This window comes from Tupaia chinensis, unplaced genomic scaffold, assembly GCF_000334495.1.
Source record: "Tupaia chinensis unplaced genomic scaffold, TupChi_1.0 Scaffold144982_1, whole genome shotgun sequence".
NCBI lineage: Eukaryota > Metazoa > Chordata > Mammalia > Scandentia > Tupaiidae > Tupaia > Tupaia belangeri.
In genome coordinates this window covers 1,653,936-1,670,324 of record NW_006204841.1, presented here as the reverse complement: position 1 = coordinate 1,670,324, position 16,389 = coordinate 1,653,936, and the positions used below count along the sequence as shown (strand labels likewise).

The following is a 16,389-nucleotide window of genomic DNA, read 5'->3' as shown; positions in this document are numbered from 1 at the left end:
GGTGATTTCTCGCTTTCTGTCTCTCTCTCTCTCTGTCTGTCTGGCGAGCGCACGCGCCCTATAGCAAAAAACTCTTCAAAAAAAAAAAAATATATATATATATATGTTATCATCATTGTAGACATTTCCTTGTGGTCGAGTCATAATGGCCCTAAATCCATAAATGTACACGAAGATCCTGTATAAATGTGTTTTGTTGATGTTTCACTTTCCTTTTTTACCTTAACCCTTAAGGATAGGACTTTAAGGCCAAAAAGAAACAATCAAAACACAACCCTCATTCTCTAAAAAGAGATTGCGACTAGTAAGGGAGAACTCTAGCCAATAACAGGTCCAGTTTCAAGATTTTGTACCAGTTATTGCTACACAGCAAATTAAAACACAGCAGCCTGAAATAACAACAAATACGTATTGTCCTGCACAGTTTCTGCAGGTCAGAAATTTGGAAGGAGCTGGGACCAGCAGTTGGCGTAATGGCTATGTCACTGAACTCCCATGTATTCGACCGCAGTTCGAATCCCGGACCCGGTGGCTTAAACTCACGCCAGGATCATGTGCAAGTGTGCCAAGATCCTAAGAGGAGAATGGAGGAGAAGGGATTGTGGCATGACCATCCTCCCTGGGGGGTGATTTCTGTCTCTCTGTCTTTCTTGTGAACACACGCACCCTGTAGCAATAACCTCCCCCCCCAAAAAAAAAAGAATTAGGCTCTACCTAAAAAGGAGGGACTTAGTGAGAGGATGGGAGACCATGTAGTAGGAGAGATGAACAGAACCTGGGCCAGACCCCCTAGTGATATTAGGGGACAGAGAGAGAGGGTGGAGTGTGAACACACCTCACAGCTGTAGGTGTGGTCGCTGTTGGGGAAGGCAGGGAGGGAGCCAGGGAAGTGATCCCAGCAAGGGCTGTGGCTTTGGCCAGGAAACAAGGACAGGTGATCCAGGCCAGCCCAGATGCTCGGCCCTCCTGGAGAAAGTACTTTCTACCAAGCAGAGCTTCACTTGCTGCTACTGAGACTACACAGAGCCATCGGGCCCTGCAAATCCCACTAGCTCAGCGGGGAGCTGGCTGGAACCCAAACTCTGCATTTCTGCCATGGAAGGAGGCTGGGATCTCGGCCTGCTTGCCTTAGGGACGCCTCCTTGAACGAGTTTGCCCATTGGCATTTTCTTACTTCACACTTTAAGAGGGAGCCCTTTTCTGTCCTCATCATGGCGTTAGAGTCTGGGGATGGCATCTCTGTTTTCTCCAGAGCCCCTTTCCAAGCCGATCTTACGTTTGCTTCATAAATCACCCTTCTAGGCTCCGTGGACCGAGTTTATTTGTCTTGGCGGATGAGTCAGAGCCCCAGACTCATCTCGGTTGCTCCAGCTCTCTCGGCAGAAAACAAGGACGATAGGTTTTCCTCGTGTGCGTGCTGGGAGGGTTTTTCCCTTTGTTTTTCTGTCTCCGCCATAGCTCATGGGTGACCCAGCACCTGGGCCCCAGATGGGCCGAGGCCCCAGGGGGAGGTCTACCCAGTACCCTGTCTGATGTTCCCAAATTCCAGAATAGGCTGCGGTTTCCAAATGCAACGCTCAGGGTGGTGGAGAAATCACTTTCCTGGAGCCAGCCTTATCTTATTTGTCCATGTTTCATTCATGCAAATTGGAAATATTCCCGCAGCCGAGCGGAGACGGTCTGCCTGGGAATGTAGCTGCAGAGGCTGACAGGCTTTTCTCACTGCCTTTCTACTCTCCAGGCTTCGCGCTGTGTAAGTGGTAGCCGGCTGAGGGTGGACAGATCTTGCTTTTGTCCCGCTATTAACAAAGTGCAGGGGGGCCAGCAGTTAGCGTAATGGCTATGTCGCTGGACTCCCACGTAGTCGACCGCAGTTCAAGTCCCGGACCTGGTGGTTTAAACTCACGCCAGGCACATGTGTGTGTGTGCCCAAGATCCCAAGAAGAGAACGGAGGAGAAGGGATTGCGGCGTAACCATCCCCCCTGGGGGGTGATTTCTCGCTTTCTGTCTCTATGTCTCTCTCTGTCTATCTGGCGAGTGCACGTGCCCTGTAGCAAAAACCTTTAAAAAAAGAAAGCTAGAAATTACCCCTCAGGGGGAATGGGCATGCCACAATCTCTTCTCCTCCACTCTCCTCTCGGGATCTTGGGCACGCATGCACACACATGCCCGGCATGAGCTTAAGCCACTGGGTCCGGGACTCAAACTGCGGTCAACTGTGTGGGAGTTCAGCAATGTAACCATTACACCATCTGCTGGTCCCCAATTTTTAAATCTTATAAATTGACTAATAAAAGAGTATTTTGCTACAGAGCCAGTCTTGAGCTTTTGTCTTTTGGGTTTTATCTAAACTTTTAAATGAGATTGTTGCTTTTTTATAGATTTTTTAAATATGTGATCTACGTTAGTGTAAGTGTAAAAATACGGAGTCAGCCCCTAGGTCCTTTGACTGCCCTGGCTGAGTCGCTGAGTCGCTGAGTCAGGAGCATAAAAGGGCATACCTGAACATTGACCGACTTGTTCCTGGGCCAGCCGAGGTCCGGTTTATAAACAGGTCACAGTTCATCCAAGTCCCTGCACTTCATCCTTTTCAGATGCTAAAACGTGCCCTGGTGCAGGCTCTGGAGGGAAAGTCGCCACAACACACTGCGTGGCAAGTCTAGGGCTCCCAGAGTCTTTTTCATAATCAACAACAAAGAAAGCTATGTTCTTGGACAGTTCCTAACCTTGCTGTTTACAGCTTCAGATGAAACTACTGAACCCAGTGTTCTTCGAGGGTGACCTTGGTCTACTCAACCACCAGCAGTTGGTGATCACCTACTCAGGGTTAGGCGTTGGGATTCAGAAAAAGAACAGTGAGGATGAATGGACCGGTTGTTACCAACGTGGAACCTGCAGTGTACGGGGTGTGCTGACAACCACAGTGGATTATGGAGCGCTAGGATAAGGGTGGGTATAGACAGCCATGGAGAAAGCAGGAAGCAGGGCCTGCACATGACATGGGAGTTCAGGCAGCTGGACCCCACATGGCCGACTACATGGTTCAAGTCCCGCATCTAGTGGCGTGAAAAACATGCCAGAGCATGGGACCAGCAGATACCATCATGGTTACAGAGCCGGACTCCCATGTAGCTGACCGCAATTTGAATCCTAGACCCAGCGGCTTAAAACTCATGCCAGGCATGCACACACACACCCAAAATCCCAAGAGGAGAGTGGAGGAGAAGGGACTGTGCATGACCATCCCCCCTGGGGTGATTTTTCACTTTCTGTCTCTCTGGCAAGCACACATGCCCTATAGCAAAATCTCTTTATATAAAGAAAAACATGCCAGACACATTTCTGTGTTTGCCCAAAATCCTGAGAGGAAGATGAATGGGGAGGGATTGCAGTGTGGCCATGGCCCCTGGGGGTGCTTTCTCACTCTCCTTCTCTCTCAGTTTCTGTCTGTCTCTGGTAAGTGCGTATACCCTATTGGGAAAGAAGAAATGGAGAAGGAGGCCCTCCCATTCTGAATGCAGTGGGGGGCATATATATATAAGGTGTGGGGGGTGAGGAGGGTCCAAGGGCAGCTTGTCAGATGATTCAGCTGAGACCTAAAGAAGACAGGAGGTGACCAGACTGGTGGGGAGGGCTGGGAAGGGTATTCGCAGAAAAGGAATGGCATGTGCGGAGGCTGGGGGGGCCAGGGAGAGCAGGGCGTGTCTGAGGAGGAGGGTCCAAGGGCAGCTTGTCAGATGATTCAGCTGAGACCTAAAGAAGACAGGAGGTGACCAGACTGGTGGGGAGGGCTGGGAAGGGTATTCACAGAAAAGGAATGGCATGTGCAGAGGCTGGGGGGCCAGGGAGAGCAGGGTGTGTCTGAGAGCCACGGGGAGGCCATGGCTGGAGCTCAGCGTTCAGGAGGGACGTGACCAGAAAGAAGACTGGGGACGTGCTCCGAGACACTCTTATTTATTCTAGATTTCATAGTTTAGTCAATGCATTCAGTCAGGACTCTTCTCTCCTTTCTGGTTGTTAGAAAGTGTTTCTCAAGATGAAGATGTAAATCTAAAACATATCTAATCTCAGAGAGAAAACATTCTTACTGAGATAAGGATCGCTGGACTCTCCCCCAGAAGGCTTTACTAAATGTCAGCATTGCTTTTTAACGTCTTGATCGGATTTCTACCATATATGATCATTTCTTGGACTGTGGCATCTTGTTAATGATTGGTGAGGTCAAACCCCAAGCGCATTTTCAAATACAGATTTTCATGTTAGACAGTACAATGTAATAAAAGGGGCTGAAGTTCCCAGATAGCTTTATTCTAAGATGTCTCTTAGCACGCTAGGCATTTGGCCATGTGGGTAATAGCCACCCCCATTCAGTGGATAAGTCTCACCTGTTTGGGCCAGAGTGTCATACTGCTTACCCAGAACCACTCAGATACCGTGTCTAAACATTCCCAGCCAGGGTGTGGACGGTAAGCCACGAGCTTTGCGTAGGACTCCAGCACGTGTGGGTGATCTTTTCTCCAAACAACATCAGTGCTGTAACGCTCTTGTTTTTCTTGGCATTTTAATAACTTGTATACAGGGACCAGCAGTTGGCGTAATGGCTATGTTGCTGGACTCCCGTGTAGTCAACCGCAGTTCGAGTCCTGGACCCGGTAGCTTAAACTCACGCCAGGGGTGTGTGCATGTCCAAGATCCCGAGAGGAGAATGGAGAAGAAGGGATTGTGGTGTGACCATCCTCCTGGGGAGTGATTTCTTACTTTCTGTCTGTTTGTCTCTGTCTTTCTGGCAAGCACAGGCACCCTGGAGCTAAGACCTCTCAAAAAATAATAATAATAACTTGTAAACATAATGAATCTCCTTGGCTTAACATTGAAAATCTCTGCAATCTAGTCTGGACTCTAGCTCCCAAGAGTCTGTTCCTGCCCTCTCAACACCTCGCCCTCCAACAAAACAAATTAAGACAGAACCTCGGTCGTCGCGGGTTACCTAGAGAGATGCCACGGTCATGTCTTGTCGGGAAGGCTCTGGGTTTGGATTCAGAAAACAGCCAGATAAAGATGACACTCTGAAAGGCCACCCCACTCTCTGGGAGTATGCGGGCACTCGCACCCCCGATCCTGGGCTGGCTGAAGCTAGAGGTGGTGTGTGGTGTCAAGACCCTGCTAGGACTGTTGTCTGTCCGTCTCTCTCTCTCTGTCTCTCTTGTTCATAGGAAAAATAAACTTTTAAAAAAATAAAAACAGGAAACCTTGTCCTGACCACCACTCCCAAACTGTGTAACTTTCACAGGACACGTAATCTCACTGAACCTTGTTTTCTTTTTTTTGTTAAGTTTGCTATAGGTTATGTGCTTCCCAGAGTGAGACGGGGTGGGGGAAATGGCCCCCTGGGGAAATGGCCATGCCACAGTCCCTTCTCCTCTATTCTCCTGTTGGGATTTTGGGCATGCACACACACACTTTGGTGTGATTTTTTTTTTTTTTTTTAAGCCACCAGGTCTGAAACTTGAACCACTCAGTCAGCCTTGTGGGATCCAGCACCTTAATCTCCATGCCACCTGCTGGCCCCAACCCTCAGTTCCTTTTTTTTTTTTAATAATTATTTTATTTAACTTTATTTGTTTATTTTAATTTGACCAGAGAAGAACAGAGTAAGAGAGACAGAGAGGGGTGAGGGGAGTGAGAGAGCAAGCCTCCAGGTCCAGGACTTGAACCATGGTCGACCATATGGAAGTCCAACACCCTTAACCACCACACCACCTGCCAACCCCACCAACCATCAGTTTCTTTACCTGCAAATTGACTAGCTTAGCTCACAATATTCTTGAGAAAAATCTAAGTGAAATAATGGATATAAAAATTCTGTGTGCTGTAAAGTCCAATATAAAGTACTATTACTTTTCCCATAAATACCATCTCAAGCTTTTCCACATCTTTGAACACACCGACCCCCTTGTCTGGAATTTTATTTGTTTTAATAGCTCATAGATTAGTTTATCATGCCATGAATTCATAGAGACTAGGTTCCAGTAGCTCAGGCTCCTTTCCACGGGTTCTCACAGAGTGTGCTGCTCTGGGTGGAGCAGGCTGGCGCTTCAGTTGAACCTAGGTACCTTCTTTCTTTTTCTGGTCATTTTTCTTCACATGTTTTAGGAAGCTATCTCTGCTCTTAGAATGCTTAATATGCTCAATATGCACATTAATTCTCTTGGCAAGAATCTTGCCCTTAACTTGTTTGTGCACAACAATGCCAACAGCATGCTGGGTAACATTGTATACTCTTCCAGTTTTGCCATGGTCATATTTGTGAGGCATTCCTTTTTGAACAGTACCATTCCCTTAATGTCTATAATATCACCTTTCTTGTAGATTCACATGTATGTTGCCAAAGGGATAACTCCATGTTTTCTAAAAGGCCTTGAGAACTTATATCAGGTGCCTCTCCTCTTTCGCTTTGTGTTCATCATTTTGGTTAATTACTGGAAGATGGAGGTTCCAGCCAAAAGGACTAGAATTTTCTTACCTACCCTATGCATCATTTTTTTTTAAAAGGTTTTTGCCGTGGGGCACTTGCACTCACCAGAGAGGAACAGAGACAGTGAGAAGTCATCCCCCTTGGGGGAGGGGGGGATGGCCATGCCACAATCCCTTCTCCTCCATTCTCCTAGGATTTGGGGGGCACCAGGTGGGATTTCAAGCCACCTGGTCCAGAACTCAAACTGTGATCGGCCATGTGGGAGTCCAGCACCTTAACCACTACGCCACCTGCTGGCCCCTTCCCACTGTCTTTAACGTTCATTTTTCATGAAATCAGTTCTGACTGACTCGGCAAGAATAATTTTTATATTTCTATTTCCCTCATAGGGCCAGTTTCACTCCACTCGTATTACAACTGTGTGCTTGTCTGTCCGCATTTTCTGGGCTGGAATTCCTCTCAGTTTAGAGTCCATCCTCTTAGCTCCTAACCCCATCCTCTTCCGCCCTCCAAAATCCCAGCACACCATTCATCCCTGAGCGAGTGAACCGAGACCATGTTTTTACCTGCTTACTTCAACACTGAAATTTGATTAAATTAGTATCATTGTGAATCTTCCTCAACTAATTTACCATTTTCCATGGGAATTTTCCCATGGGTCTGGGACTCAAACCATGGTCAGCCTTGGGGGAGTCCAGCAACATAACCATTACGCCATCAGCTGGTCCCTGAATTTTCCTCCTTTCAGGTGTCATTCACTGATTTACAGACTCAGAGACGATAATCCTGGTCCCTAGATGTCTTTGCTACCCCTTCTCCCTTGTTCACAAGCAGCTGATGTTGAAATCTGCTGGCTTAACCTTGCTCGGAGATCATTCGTCCTCTTTAAAGTCCCCAGATTCCTAAAGCGGTCACACATTTTGCAGAAGAGACTCCCTGAGAATGTTTGCAAAGGCCAATAACTGGGAAGCATAAACTGTAGCTTCAAGGCTAATTTCAAGAGTTCTGAGGACATTTTCTTCCCGTGTGTATAGAGAATGAATTTCCTCATTTTCTATATGGCTGCTCTGAAGAGATGCCAGATCTGAAATACCCCCTGTGTTATAAAGAAATTCTCCTTTATTCAAACAAAAGAATATAGTTTCTGATGTTGGAGACATGGTGGTTCTAGAAAGGAAACCTGAGAAGGAAAAGGCTGGTTCTACGAGGGGTCTCAGGCATGCTCACCCCCAGGATACATTGCTGTGGTTGTCCCCCCATCCTTGCAAAGGTGCAGGAGCCTCACCTTCAAAAGCCGTTCTGTGGGGCCAGCAGGTGGCATGGTGGTTGAGGTGCTGGACTCCCACATGGCCAACTGTGATTTAAGTCCCAGACTGGGCTTTCTCATTTTCTCTCTCTTTCTGTCTCTCTCTCTCTCTCTCACTCTCACTCTCTTGAGAACACATGTGCCCTGCAGCTCTCTCTCTCTCTCTCTCACTCACTCTCTTGAGAACACATGTGCCCTCCAGCAAATTTAAAATAATAATAATGGCAAAATAAAACTCAATAAATAATTTTTCAGAGGAAAAATATTCTACTGTAGAAACCATGAAAACCCCTTTCCTTGTTTCTTCTTATCCTCTAAAAGGAATTAACAACCCAAGTAAAACAAAAAGAAGAAAGTACCATTAAAAAAAAAAAAATTACTGCCTAAAATAGCAGAATGCCCAAAGATGTGTTTCCATGCCCTCAGGAGCTCTTTGTCTAGGGCAACTGCACCCTGTGTGCACTGGCATAGCTTCCACCCAGTCCCCAGTTCGCAGCTCACACGCAGCAGAGCGGGCTCCACGCTGTCCCCCAGGCTGGTGGGAGCGTGTGACTTGCCTCGCTAAATGCTGACTACGGAATCCCATGGAAAGCCCCCCAGTTCTCGGTGGTAGGTTGTCCTCGCTTGTGGTCAGGGGGAGACACCGGTTTTCCTGGTTTCTCAGAGCAGTCCTAGTTCGCTCTCCTGAGTCTCACTGAACGATGTAGCTCTTCCAAGCCCAGGGTGTCCACTGTCCGCACATTTAGCACCGTCTATGATGAGAATTTCCTTCTAAATCGTAGAGGAATTGCCTCGTGGTTGTACCGGAACACACAGTACCACGCCTCATACACACACACACACACACACACACACACACACGGACGAATTGGGCCCAGAGGGCGTGAAGAGTGGTCTGTTCCCATTTCAGCCTGAGGGCCGGTACTAGAAAACTCAGAACATTGGGGAAGAAATGCTAAACCCTGCCAGGAAGCTGGGAGAGAAATCTGTGAACGCTCAGCAAAGGGTAAATAAACAAAGAATGTGAACTGGGAGCTTTTGAGTCCGCGGACATCACAAAAGGGTACAGAAAATAACCAGAGGGGCCAAGCGGGAACAGGAAGGAACAGAACAGGGAGCCTCAGTTAGGCGCAGCTGATTCACGTCTGGGGTTTGCTGCCAAGGCCGCAGGGCCGCAGCGCCGCAGCCGGGAAAGCGCTACACGAAACAGGACTGGGGCCCCGAAGGCAAAACATGACCCAGTACAAACGCCAGGCGCCGGCCGCGACGGCACGCCCTGCTCACCCTGCGCTCGCCTTTCTCACGCGGGGATCCCGGTGTTGCCGCCGGCTCCTTGCCCTCTTACAGCCAGACAGCTGACATGACAGCGCAGGGAGGGGTGAGCAGGGCAGGGCAGGGCAGGGGCAGGCTTGGGGTGGAAGCCAGCCGCCCTATTGTAGGGAGATGGAAAACAGCGCGGAAAGCAAGTGCCCAGGCTGCGAACAGGCATCCCTAGCCGCGGTGGAAGGAGGGGAGCGCAGGCACTGCCTGGGCCCGGGCGCAGTGGAATAACGGCGACCGCGTGGTGGCGCTGCAGTCGGCTTCTCTGCTCTTCTGCAGAGCCCGCCCCCAGGTTGTCTCCATCACCTTGAATACTTGTACCCCCACGTGGTACCTGGTCTCATTCCTGGGGATGACCCAGGAACACTGTTTCTGCAAATCCCTCTACCTCTCCTCACCTCTGGCTTGCCACAGTCCACCCCCCCACCCCCAGCTCCAGCCAGCCCCAGAGCATGGACATGCACGTGCCGGGTAAACTCACGGAGGTCTCTGGGCCAGACCCAGAACCTACCGGTGTGGGTCAGCCTCGCAGAACCTCATTTTACCGCAGTGCCACCGTTCTGCTGAGGCGGTTCTGAGGGTTGGTGAGCCTCGTCTCAGGAAGACTTCCCCTTACAGCTCACTTCCGGATGCGCCAGGCCTGGGTGAATACACAATACACGGGGGACACAGAGTGGGCAGGGAGTCCAGGGTGAAGTGTCAGGGGAACTCGCTGTCTGGGCTTCTAGGAACCCCGGAACCAGATGTGACCGTCCACATGGTTTGGCCATAAGCAGCCTCCTGTGGAAACTTCCCCACCCAACTCAGTTCTTGCAGAGTAGGAAAAAGTGACCAAAAATGTTCATATGTTGGATTTAAAGTGAGTCATAGTGCAGACAGGACATGCCCGTGAGATGTGGAGGAAAAGTCTTTCCAAGGCAGTGTGAACATGACCAGGAGACACCCACTAACTCAGGCGTTTCTTCTACAAAGGCCCTACAGAAAGCCAGCTCTTCCGCGTGTTCAAACCAGATAGAAACGGCCTGCTCACCGAGCGTGTGCGGACATCGGTCTGTCTGGCACTCTGATGGTGGTGGAGGTGTTGCAGCGGCCCTGGGAGTTCTGCTGAGCAAGTGAGCTCATCCCTGGCGAGCTGGCTGACAGCCCCAGGTGAGCTCACCTGCCCGAGGGAGCCTGCCATTTACACACCTCCACGCGGTTTCAGATCCTTCATGGATCTACTTAGCTAATGCAAGGCCCCTCCTAGGTGGACCCCAGGCCTTGCATACCAGAGTCACTTGTGGACAGGAGCCACACCTTGAAGTCAGATGTGGCCAGTTCGCCCCCTTTCCCTGTGCTACATCTTAGACCATCAAGAGGGAGAGAATAAGAAAATGTCATCATGGGGCCAGCAGATGGCGTAATGGTTATGTCACTGGACTACCACGTAGTCTACCACGTAGTCGACCACGGTTTGAGTCCTGGTCCGGCAGCTTGAAACTCATGCTGGGCACATGTACATATGTGCCCAAGATCCGGAGAGGAGACTGGAGGAGAAAGGATTGTGGCGTGGCCCTCACCCCTGGGGAGTGACTTGTCACTTTCTGTCTCTGTCTCTCCAGTGAGCGCACGTGCCGTATAGCAAAAACCTCTCTTAAAAAAAAAAATAGAAAATGTCATCAGGCCCAGACTTGATGGCATGGTTGGCGCCATGGTAACCATGTGTTTGGATCCCCAGGTGACCTGAAAACACATGGTGTGTGCATGCCCAAGATCCTGACAACATAGAAATCTAAGGGAAGAGGCTCCAGGAGTGAGGAGACCCTGTCAGGGATACCTGCCTCTCTCTTGCTCTCTCGCTCTTTCATATGCACATACACTCTCTCCCATGAATTAAAAAGAAGGCTTGGGGCCAGCAGGTGGTGTGGTGGCTAAGGCACTAGACTCCCACATGGCTGATCACGGTTCAAGTCCCAGGCCTGTTGACTTATTTTCTCACTTTTCCTCTCTCTCTCTTTTAAGCACATGTGCCCTGTAGCAAAATTAATAATAATAATAATGGTGAATAAATGTAAATAAATAATTCTTTTTAAAAAAATAGCAAGCTTGGGACCAGCAGGTGGCATAGTGGTTTAAGAGCTAAACTCCCACACGGTTGACCATAGTTCAAGTCCCAGACCTGGCAGCTTGAAATTCATGCTGAGCACGTGTGCATGCATGCCCAAAATCCTTAGAAGAGAATGGAGGAGAAGGGATTGCAGCATGGCCATCCTCCCAGGGGGTGATTTCTCGCTATCTGTCTCTGTCTCTCTAGCAAGCACAAGCCCTATAGCAAAAATCTTCAAAAAAAAAAAAAAGCTTATAAAAAAGAACACATCACCAAATAAGAGATTTTTTGGCAAGCAGCAAATTGCAAGAAATAACTTTATGTTCCATGAGCAGTTCAAACTTGTGATAAATTGGAAATATCTGAAGATTCACGATCCTCATAGAAAGACTTCCGAATACTATGTCCACCTGAGTGAAAAGAGACTGTAATACACCTAAGACTTTCAGCATCAGAGATTAGAGACGAAGTGGAGTTTCATTAACCCACAGGAGCCAGGAGTCAGCCAGGAAGTGATGCCCAAGCCCTGTGTTCGCGGCCCCAGGGTTGTATTATACTGATGTCTGACCGCAGATGGGCAGCCCCTGGGATAAGTGGTTGGCAGCGACACAGTGCCTTACCTGGCACGGGTGGGCGTGGGCAAACTGATGAGATCCCCTCCGGAGAAGCTGGTGCAAGGGAGGGCCAAAGCTGTCTTCCTTCCGCAGGAAGGGTGCCACATGGCCTTCCGCGGGCTGCGAGGCAAGCTAGACAGTGTTTGCCTGGGCATCACTGTGCCCGCTGGTCTAGACCCTTTCTCCTCTCTCCACGGGGCTCGGCGCCACCTCACATTCAGCACATCTAAACCCAGAATTATTTTTATTCAACTTTATTTACCTTTATTACTGTTGTTTTAAATTTTACCAGAGAGAGAGGGGTGGGGGGCAGTGAGAAAGTAAGCTGCCAGGTCTGGGACTCAAACCACAGTTGGCCACGTGGGAGTCCAGTGCCTTAACCACCACACTGCCTGCCGGCTCCCTGAATGCCATTCGTTCCTACAAATACTCTCTCATATCTGCCCCTTTCCACTCTGTCCCCATCCCTACAGTCATGATTTAGTCCTTAACCCCCATTACATCCCAGCCCTGCTCCAAAAACCCCTAAAATCATCTGCTGAAATGCCGAATCATGCCAGGCCCACGTTCAGACACTGAGCTCTAAAGCCCGACCTCATCTGCCTCTCGTGGGCCCACCCCTCCATGCACCTGCCAGGTCCTCTCGCCTTGCAGCCCCCTCCCCAGGCCACCCCTCCTCCCCGCCCGCCACAGCAGGCCAGCCATCTCCCTGCTTCACATCTCTGCTCAGGCGGGTCCCTGCCTTCCCCTTCCCTGATGGAAGACCTACCTCAGAACTAGAAAACAAGGACTGGGGCCAGCAGGTGGCAGGATGGTTTGAGTGCCAGAGTCCCACGTGGCCCACCACGGTTCAGGTCCCAGACTCAGTGGCTTGCTTTCTCACTTTCTCTCTCCCTCCCTCTCTCTCTCTCTCTGGTGAGTGCACACGCCCTATAATAAATTGAAAAAATAATTATGATGATAAATAAAATTAAATAAATAATTCTTTAAAAAAAAAAAAGAAAGAAAAGGAGCTGATTTCATTGAGTGTTTACTTTATGCCGGTCCTGTGCTGATGGCTGTATTTTTTTTTTGGGCATGCGCTCGCCAGACAAAGAGAGACAGAGAGACAGAAAGCAAGAAATCACCCCCCAGGGAGGATGGCCACACCGCAATCCCTTCTCCTCCGTTCTCCTCTTGGGATCCTGGGCACGCATGCACACGCATCCGGCATGAGTTTTAAGCCACTGGTTCCGGGACGTGAACCACTGTCAACTACGTGGGAGTCCAGCGACATAGCCATTACACTAACTGCTGGTCCCATGGCTGGATTTCTTTTGCTCCTTCTAATAACCTAATAACTTAGATATTACTATCCCACTTCACAGATGAATGAATGGAGAGGAGTGGACTAGCTTGTGTAATGTGGCATCACTCAGCCATGAGAGAGACCAATTCCTGACGTCAAAGTCCGAGCTCCCTGTATTCTATTGTCTCCCCAACATTTGGATACTCTGTCTAAATGTGCTAAACCGGCCCGACCCCACCACAGTAGATTAGATGCAGAGAAGAGGAAGCAGTTCTTACACACTTTTGCCCCAGACAGTCCTTGACAGGGCCTCATTTTTAAAAGCTATTGGTTCCAACCGGCAGGTGACATGGAGGTTAAGGTGCTGGATCTTACATGGCCAGCTGGGTGGTTAGAATCTTGGACCTGGCAGCTTGAAAATGACACCAGGCGTGTGTGCATGCATGCCCAAAATCCCAAGACTGGAGTAGAAGGTACTGCAGCCTGGCCGTCCCTCTTGGGGGTGATTTCTCCCTCCCTCTCTCTCTCTCTCTCTTTGTCTCTCTCTCTCTCTCTCTTTCTCTCTTTCTGCTTCTCTCTCTCTGGCATGTACAAGAACACATGTCCTATAGCGGGGGGTGGGGGGGGAGAAGCTATTGGTTCTCCATTTATAAGAAGGTATAAATGACTAATAGTAACTATGGAACCAGATGAATTTGCCTTAAGCTAAACCCCTGAAATTAAATCTGGTCCATGCGGCTTATGATCTGTTACTCTGTTCCTCTCCCCTTGCTGTCCCCAGCTGACACCCTGAGCCTGTGCTAGATTCCTACCCCAAGCCTGCAGAGAGGTCGCCCCTCCTTTGGAAGTTCCCCAAACCACGTGCCTTGGCAGATGGCTCTGCGCTCTAATTAGCCGTACAGTGGCTGCTTCCCCTAATTTAATACCAGGAAGTTCCCACTGGCTTCACCCCCTTCCCTGTCTTGGCCATAATGCCTTCCTACTATTCTTTTCCCGTTCGGTACTTTTGTTTGGTCCTCTTCCCTTCAGTGTGTTATCAGAATCGCATCTCCATCCAGGAGTGGGTGCCAAGGTGTGGGGACTCGTCTCCATAAGTGGTGTCACAGCTCTTTCTCAAACTCTCCCCTTATTTGGTATTAATGCACTTACTCCGTATGAACTGTTCCAGGACCCACCGTTAGTGAAGAAGAGTGTGGTTTTCCAATCTACCATTGACTTACAGGAGTCCTTATACCTGGACCAGCCAAGAGCGATGGTGGTTAAGGTGGCCGGATTCCACATGACTGACTACACAGTTCAAGTCCCGGATCTGGGGGCTTAAGAAACAAGCCTGGTACACGTGCATATGTATCCAAAATCCTGAGAGGAGAATGGAAGAGAAGAGAGTGTGGTGTGGCCATCTCCCCTGGGAGGTGCTTTCTCACTTTCTCTCTCTCTCTCTCTCTCTCTCTCTCTCTCTCTCTCTCACACACACATGCCCTATAGCAATTTAAAAAGAAAAAAAAAGAGAGAGAGAGGTGTCCTTATACTCATCTGCTGTATCCCTGTTAATAAGTATTCGGTGAGAACCAGCATGTGATGGAACCCAGTGTGATGTAGAATTCCTTTGCTTTTGGTGTGAGGTTGACGGATGATCCCTTTCCCCCAGCAGATCTCCCCTTGTGGGTGGGGTTTGCTTTGACTAATATGTGTTCAGATTAATTTGTGTCCCCTGCTCATACACTGATGGGTTGGTGAGTGGAGAGCAGCCAAGACACATTGCTTATGGCCAGAGAAATTCAAGTGGAAGATTCAAGAAAATCTTGATGAATCATCTACTGGCTGATCAATAAGAGGACGCTATAACACCACTCTGGTTAGGTAGCTTGTCCATGTGTGCCGTGGTATGTTTGCAAGACAGTTCTGTTTGGTTAACCATGTTGTATTGTTCCAAATTTGCTATTCCCTTTTATCCACTGCGTACAGTCTGGGCTTCCCCTCCTTCCAACAAACACAAGGAACATCTGATTCCACAGGTGCTGGCTGCCTTCTGACTCCACGCGTACACTGGCATCCTCCAATAGCCCAGCTACAGAAAGTATTAGAGAACAACAATGCACTAAACTGTGTGGAACTAACTCTGAACCCAACAGGATTTCAAAGAAATAAGTAGGAACTCGGGACCAGCAGTTAGCGTAATGGCTATGTCGCTGGACTCCCATGTAGTCAACCGTGGTTCGAGTACGGGACCCGGTGGCTTGAACTCATGCCGGGCGCGTGTGTGTGCGTGCCCAAGATCCCAAGAGGAGAATGGAGGAGAAGGGATTGTGGCATGGCCATCCCCCCGGGGGGGTGATTTCTCGCTTTCTGTCTCTCTGTCTCTCTCTGTCTGTCTGGCAAGCGCACGTGCCCTATAGCAAAAACCTCTCAAAAAAAAAAAAAAAGAAAAAGAAAGAAAGAAAGAAAGAAAGAAGTAGGAACTGAAGCTGTAAAAAGGTCGAAGTAAGACAAACCTGCAGGGAACCAGCAGGTGGCCTGGTGGTTAAAGTGCAGGACACCTATATGATCAACTGTGGTTCAAGTCCTGGACCTAGTGGCTTCATTTCTCATTTTCTCTCTTTCTGGTGAATTAAAAATAATATTGATGATAAAACCATAAATGTTACCTTTGAAAGTATTTTTTTTTAATAAAGATAAACCTCAGACTTGGAACTCCACGTAAGAGGTAGGATGTAAGCAAGAGAGGTAGGCAACTACCTCAGCGTAGGCAGAGACTTCGGAAGTGGTAGTGGCGGGTGAGCACAACTGCTGGGAGCGGTGAGTTAGGTAGAGCTAAGCGAGAAGACTGAACTGGCAGGGCAAAATGGGAGCGATTATGAGGAAAATGAGGAAGGCAAGGAAGCAAAAAATAGATGACCGAATATAATCTTGGAGGACTATTGGTGAGCATTTGACTTTTGACCCTTTTTCCGGCTCATTGGAATATGTTCCACATCAAAACATACACTCTCCTAACAGCCATGCAGCAATTTTAAAGAAAAAACATTGGGTAACTATGTTGGGACCAGCAGATGGTGTAATGGTTGTATCACTGGATTCCCACATGGCTGACCACGGTTCAAGTTCTGGATCCGGAGGCTTGAAACTCACGCCTGGCACGCGTACGTGCATGCCCAAAATCCTGAGAGGAGAATAGAGAAGAGATTGCAGTGTGGCCATCCTTTCTGGGGGGTGATTTCTCACTCTCTGTCTCTCTCTGTCTCTCCGGTAAATGCATGTGCTCTATAGCAAAAATCTCTCTCAAAAAAAAAAAAAAATGG

General features: G+C 48.9%; 1 protein-coding gene across 1 annotated transcript in view; it reads left to right on the top strand.

Moving 5' to 3' along the window:
- Positions 1 to 16,389, top strand: part of IGFBP7 (insulin like growth factor binding protein 7) — a gene marked incomplete at its 5' end in the record, with an annotated part of 94,052 nt that overhangs the window by 49,380 nt on the left and 28,283 nt on the right.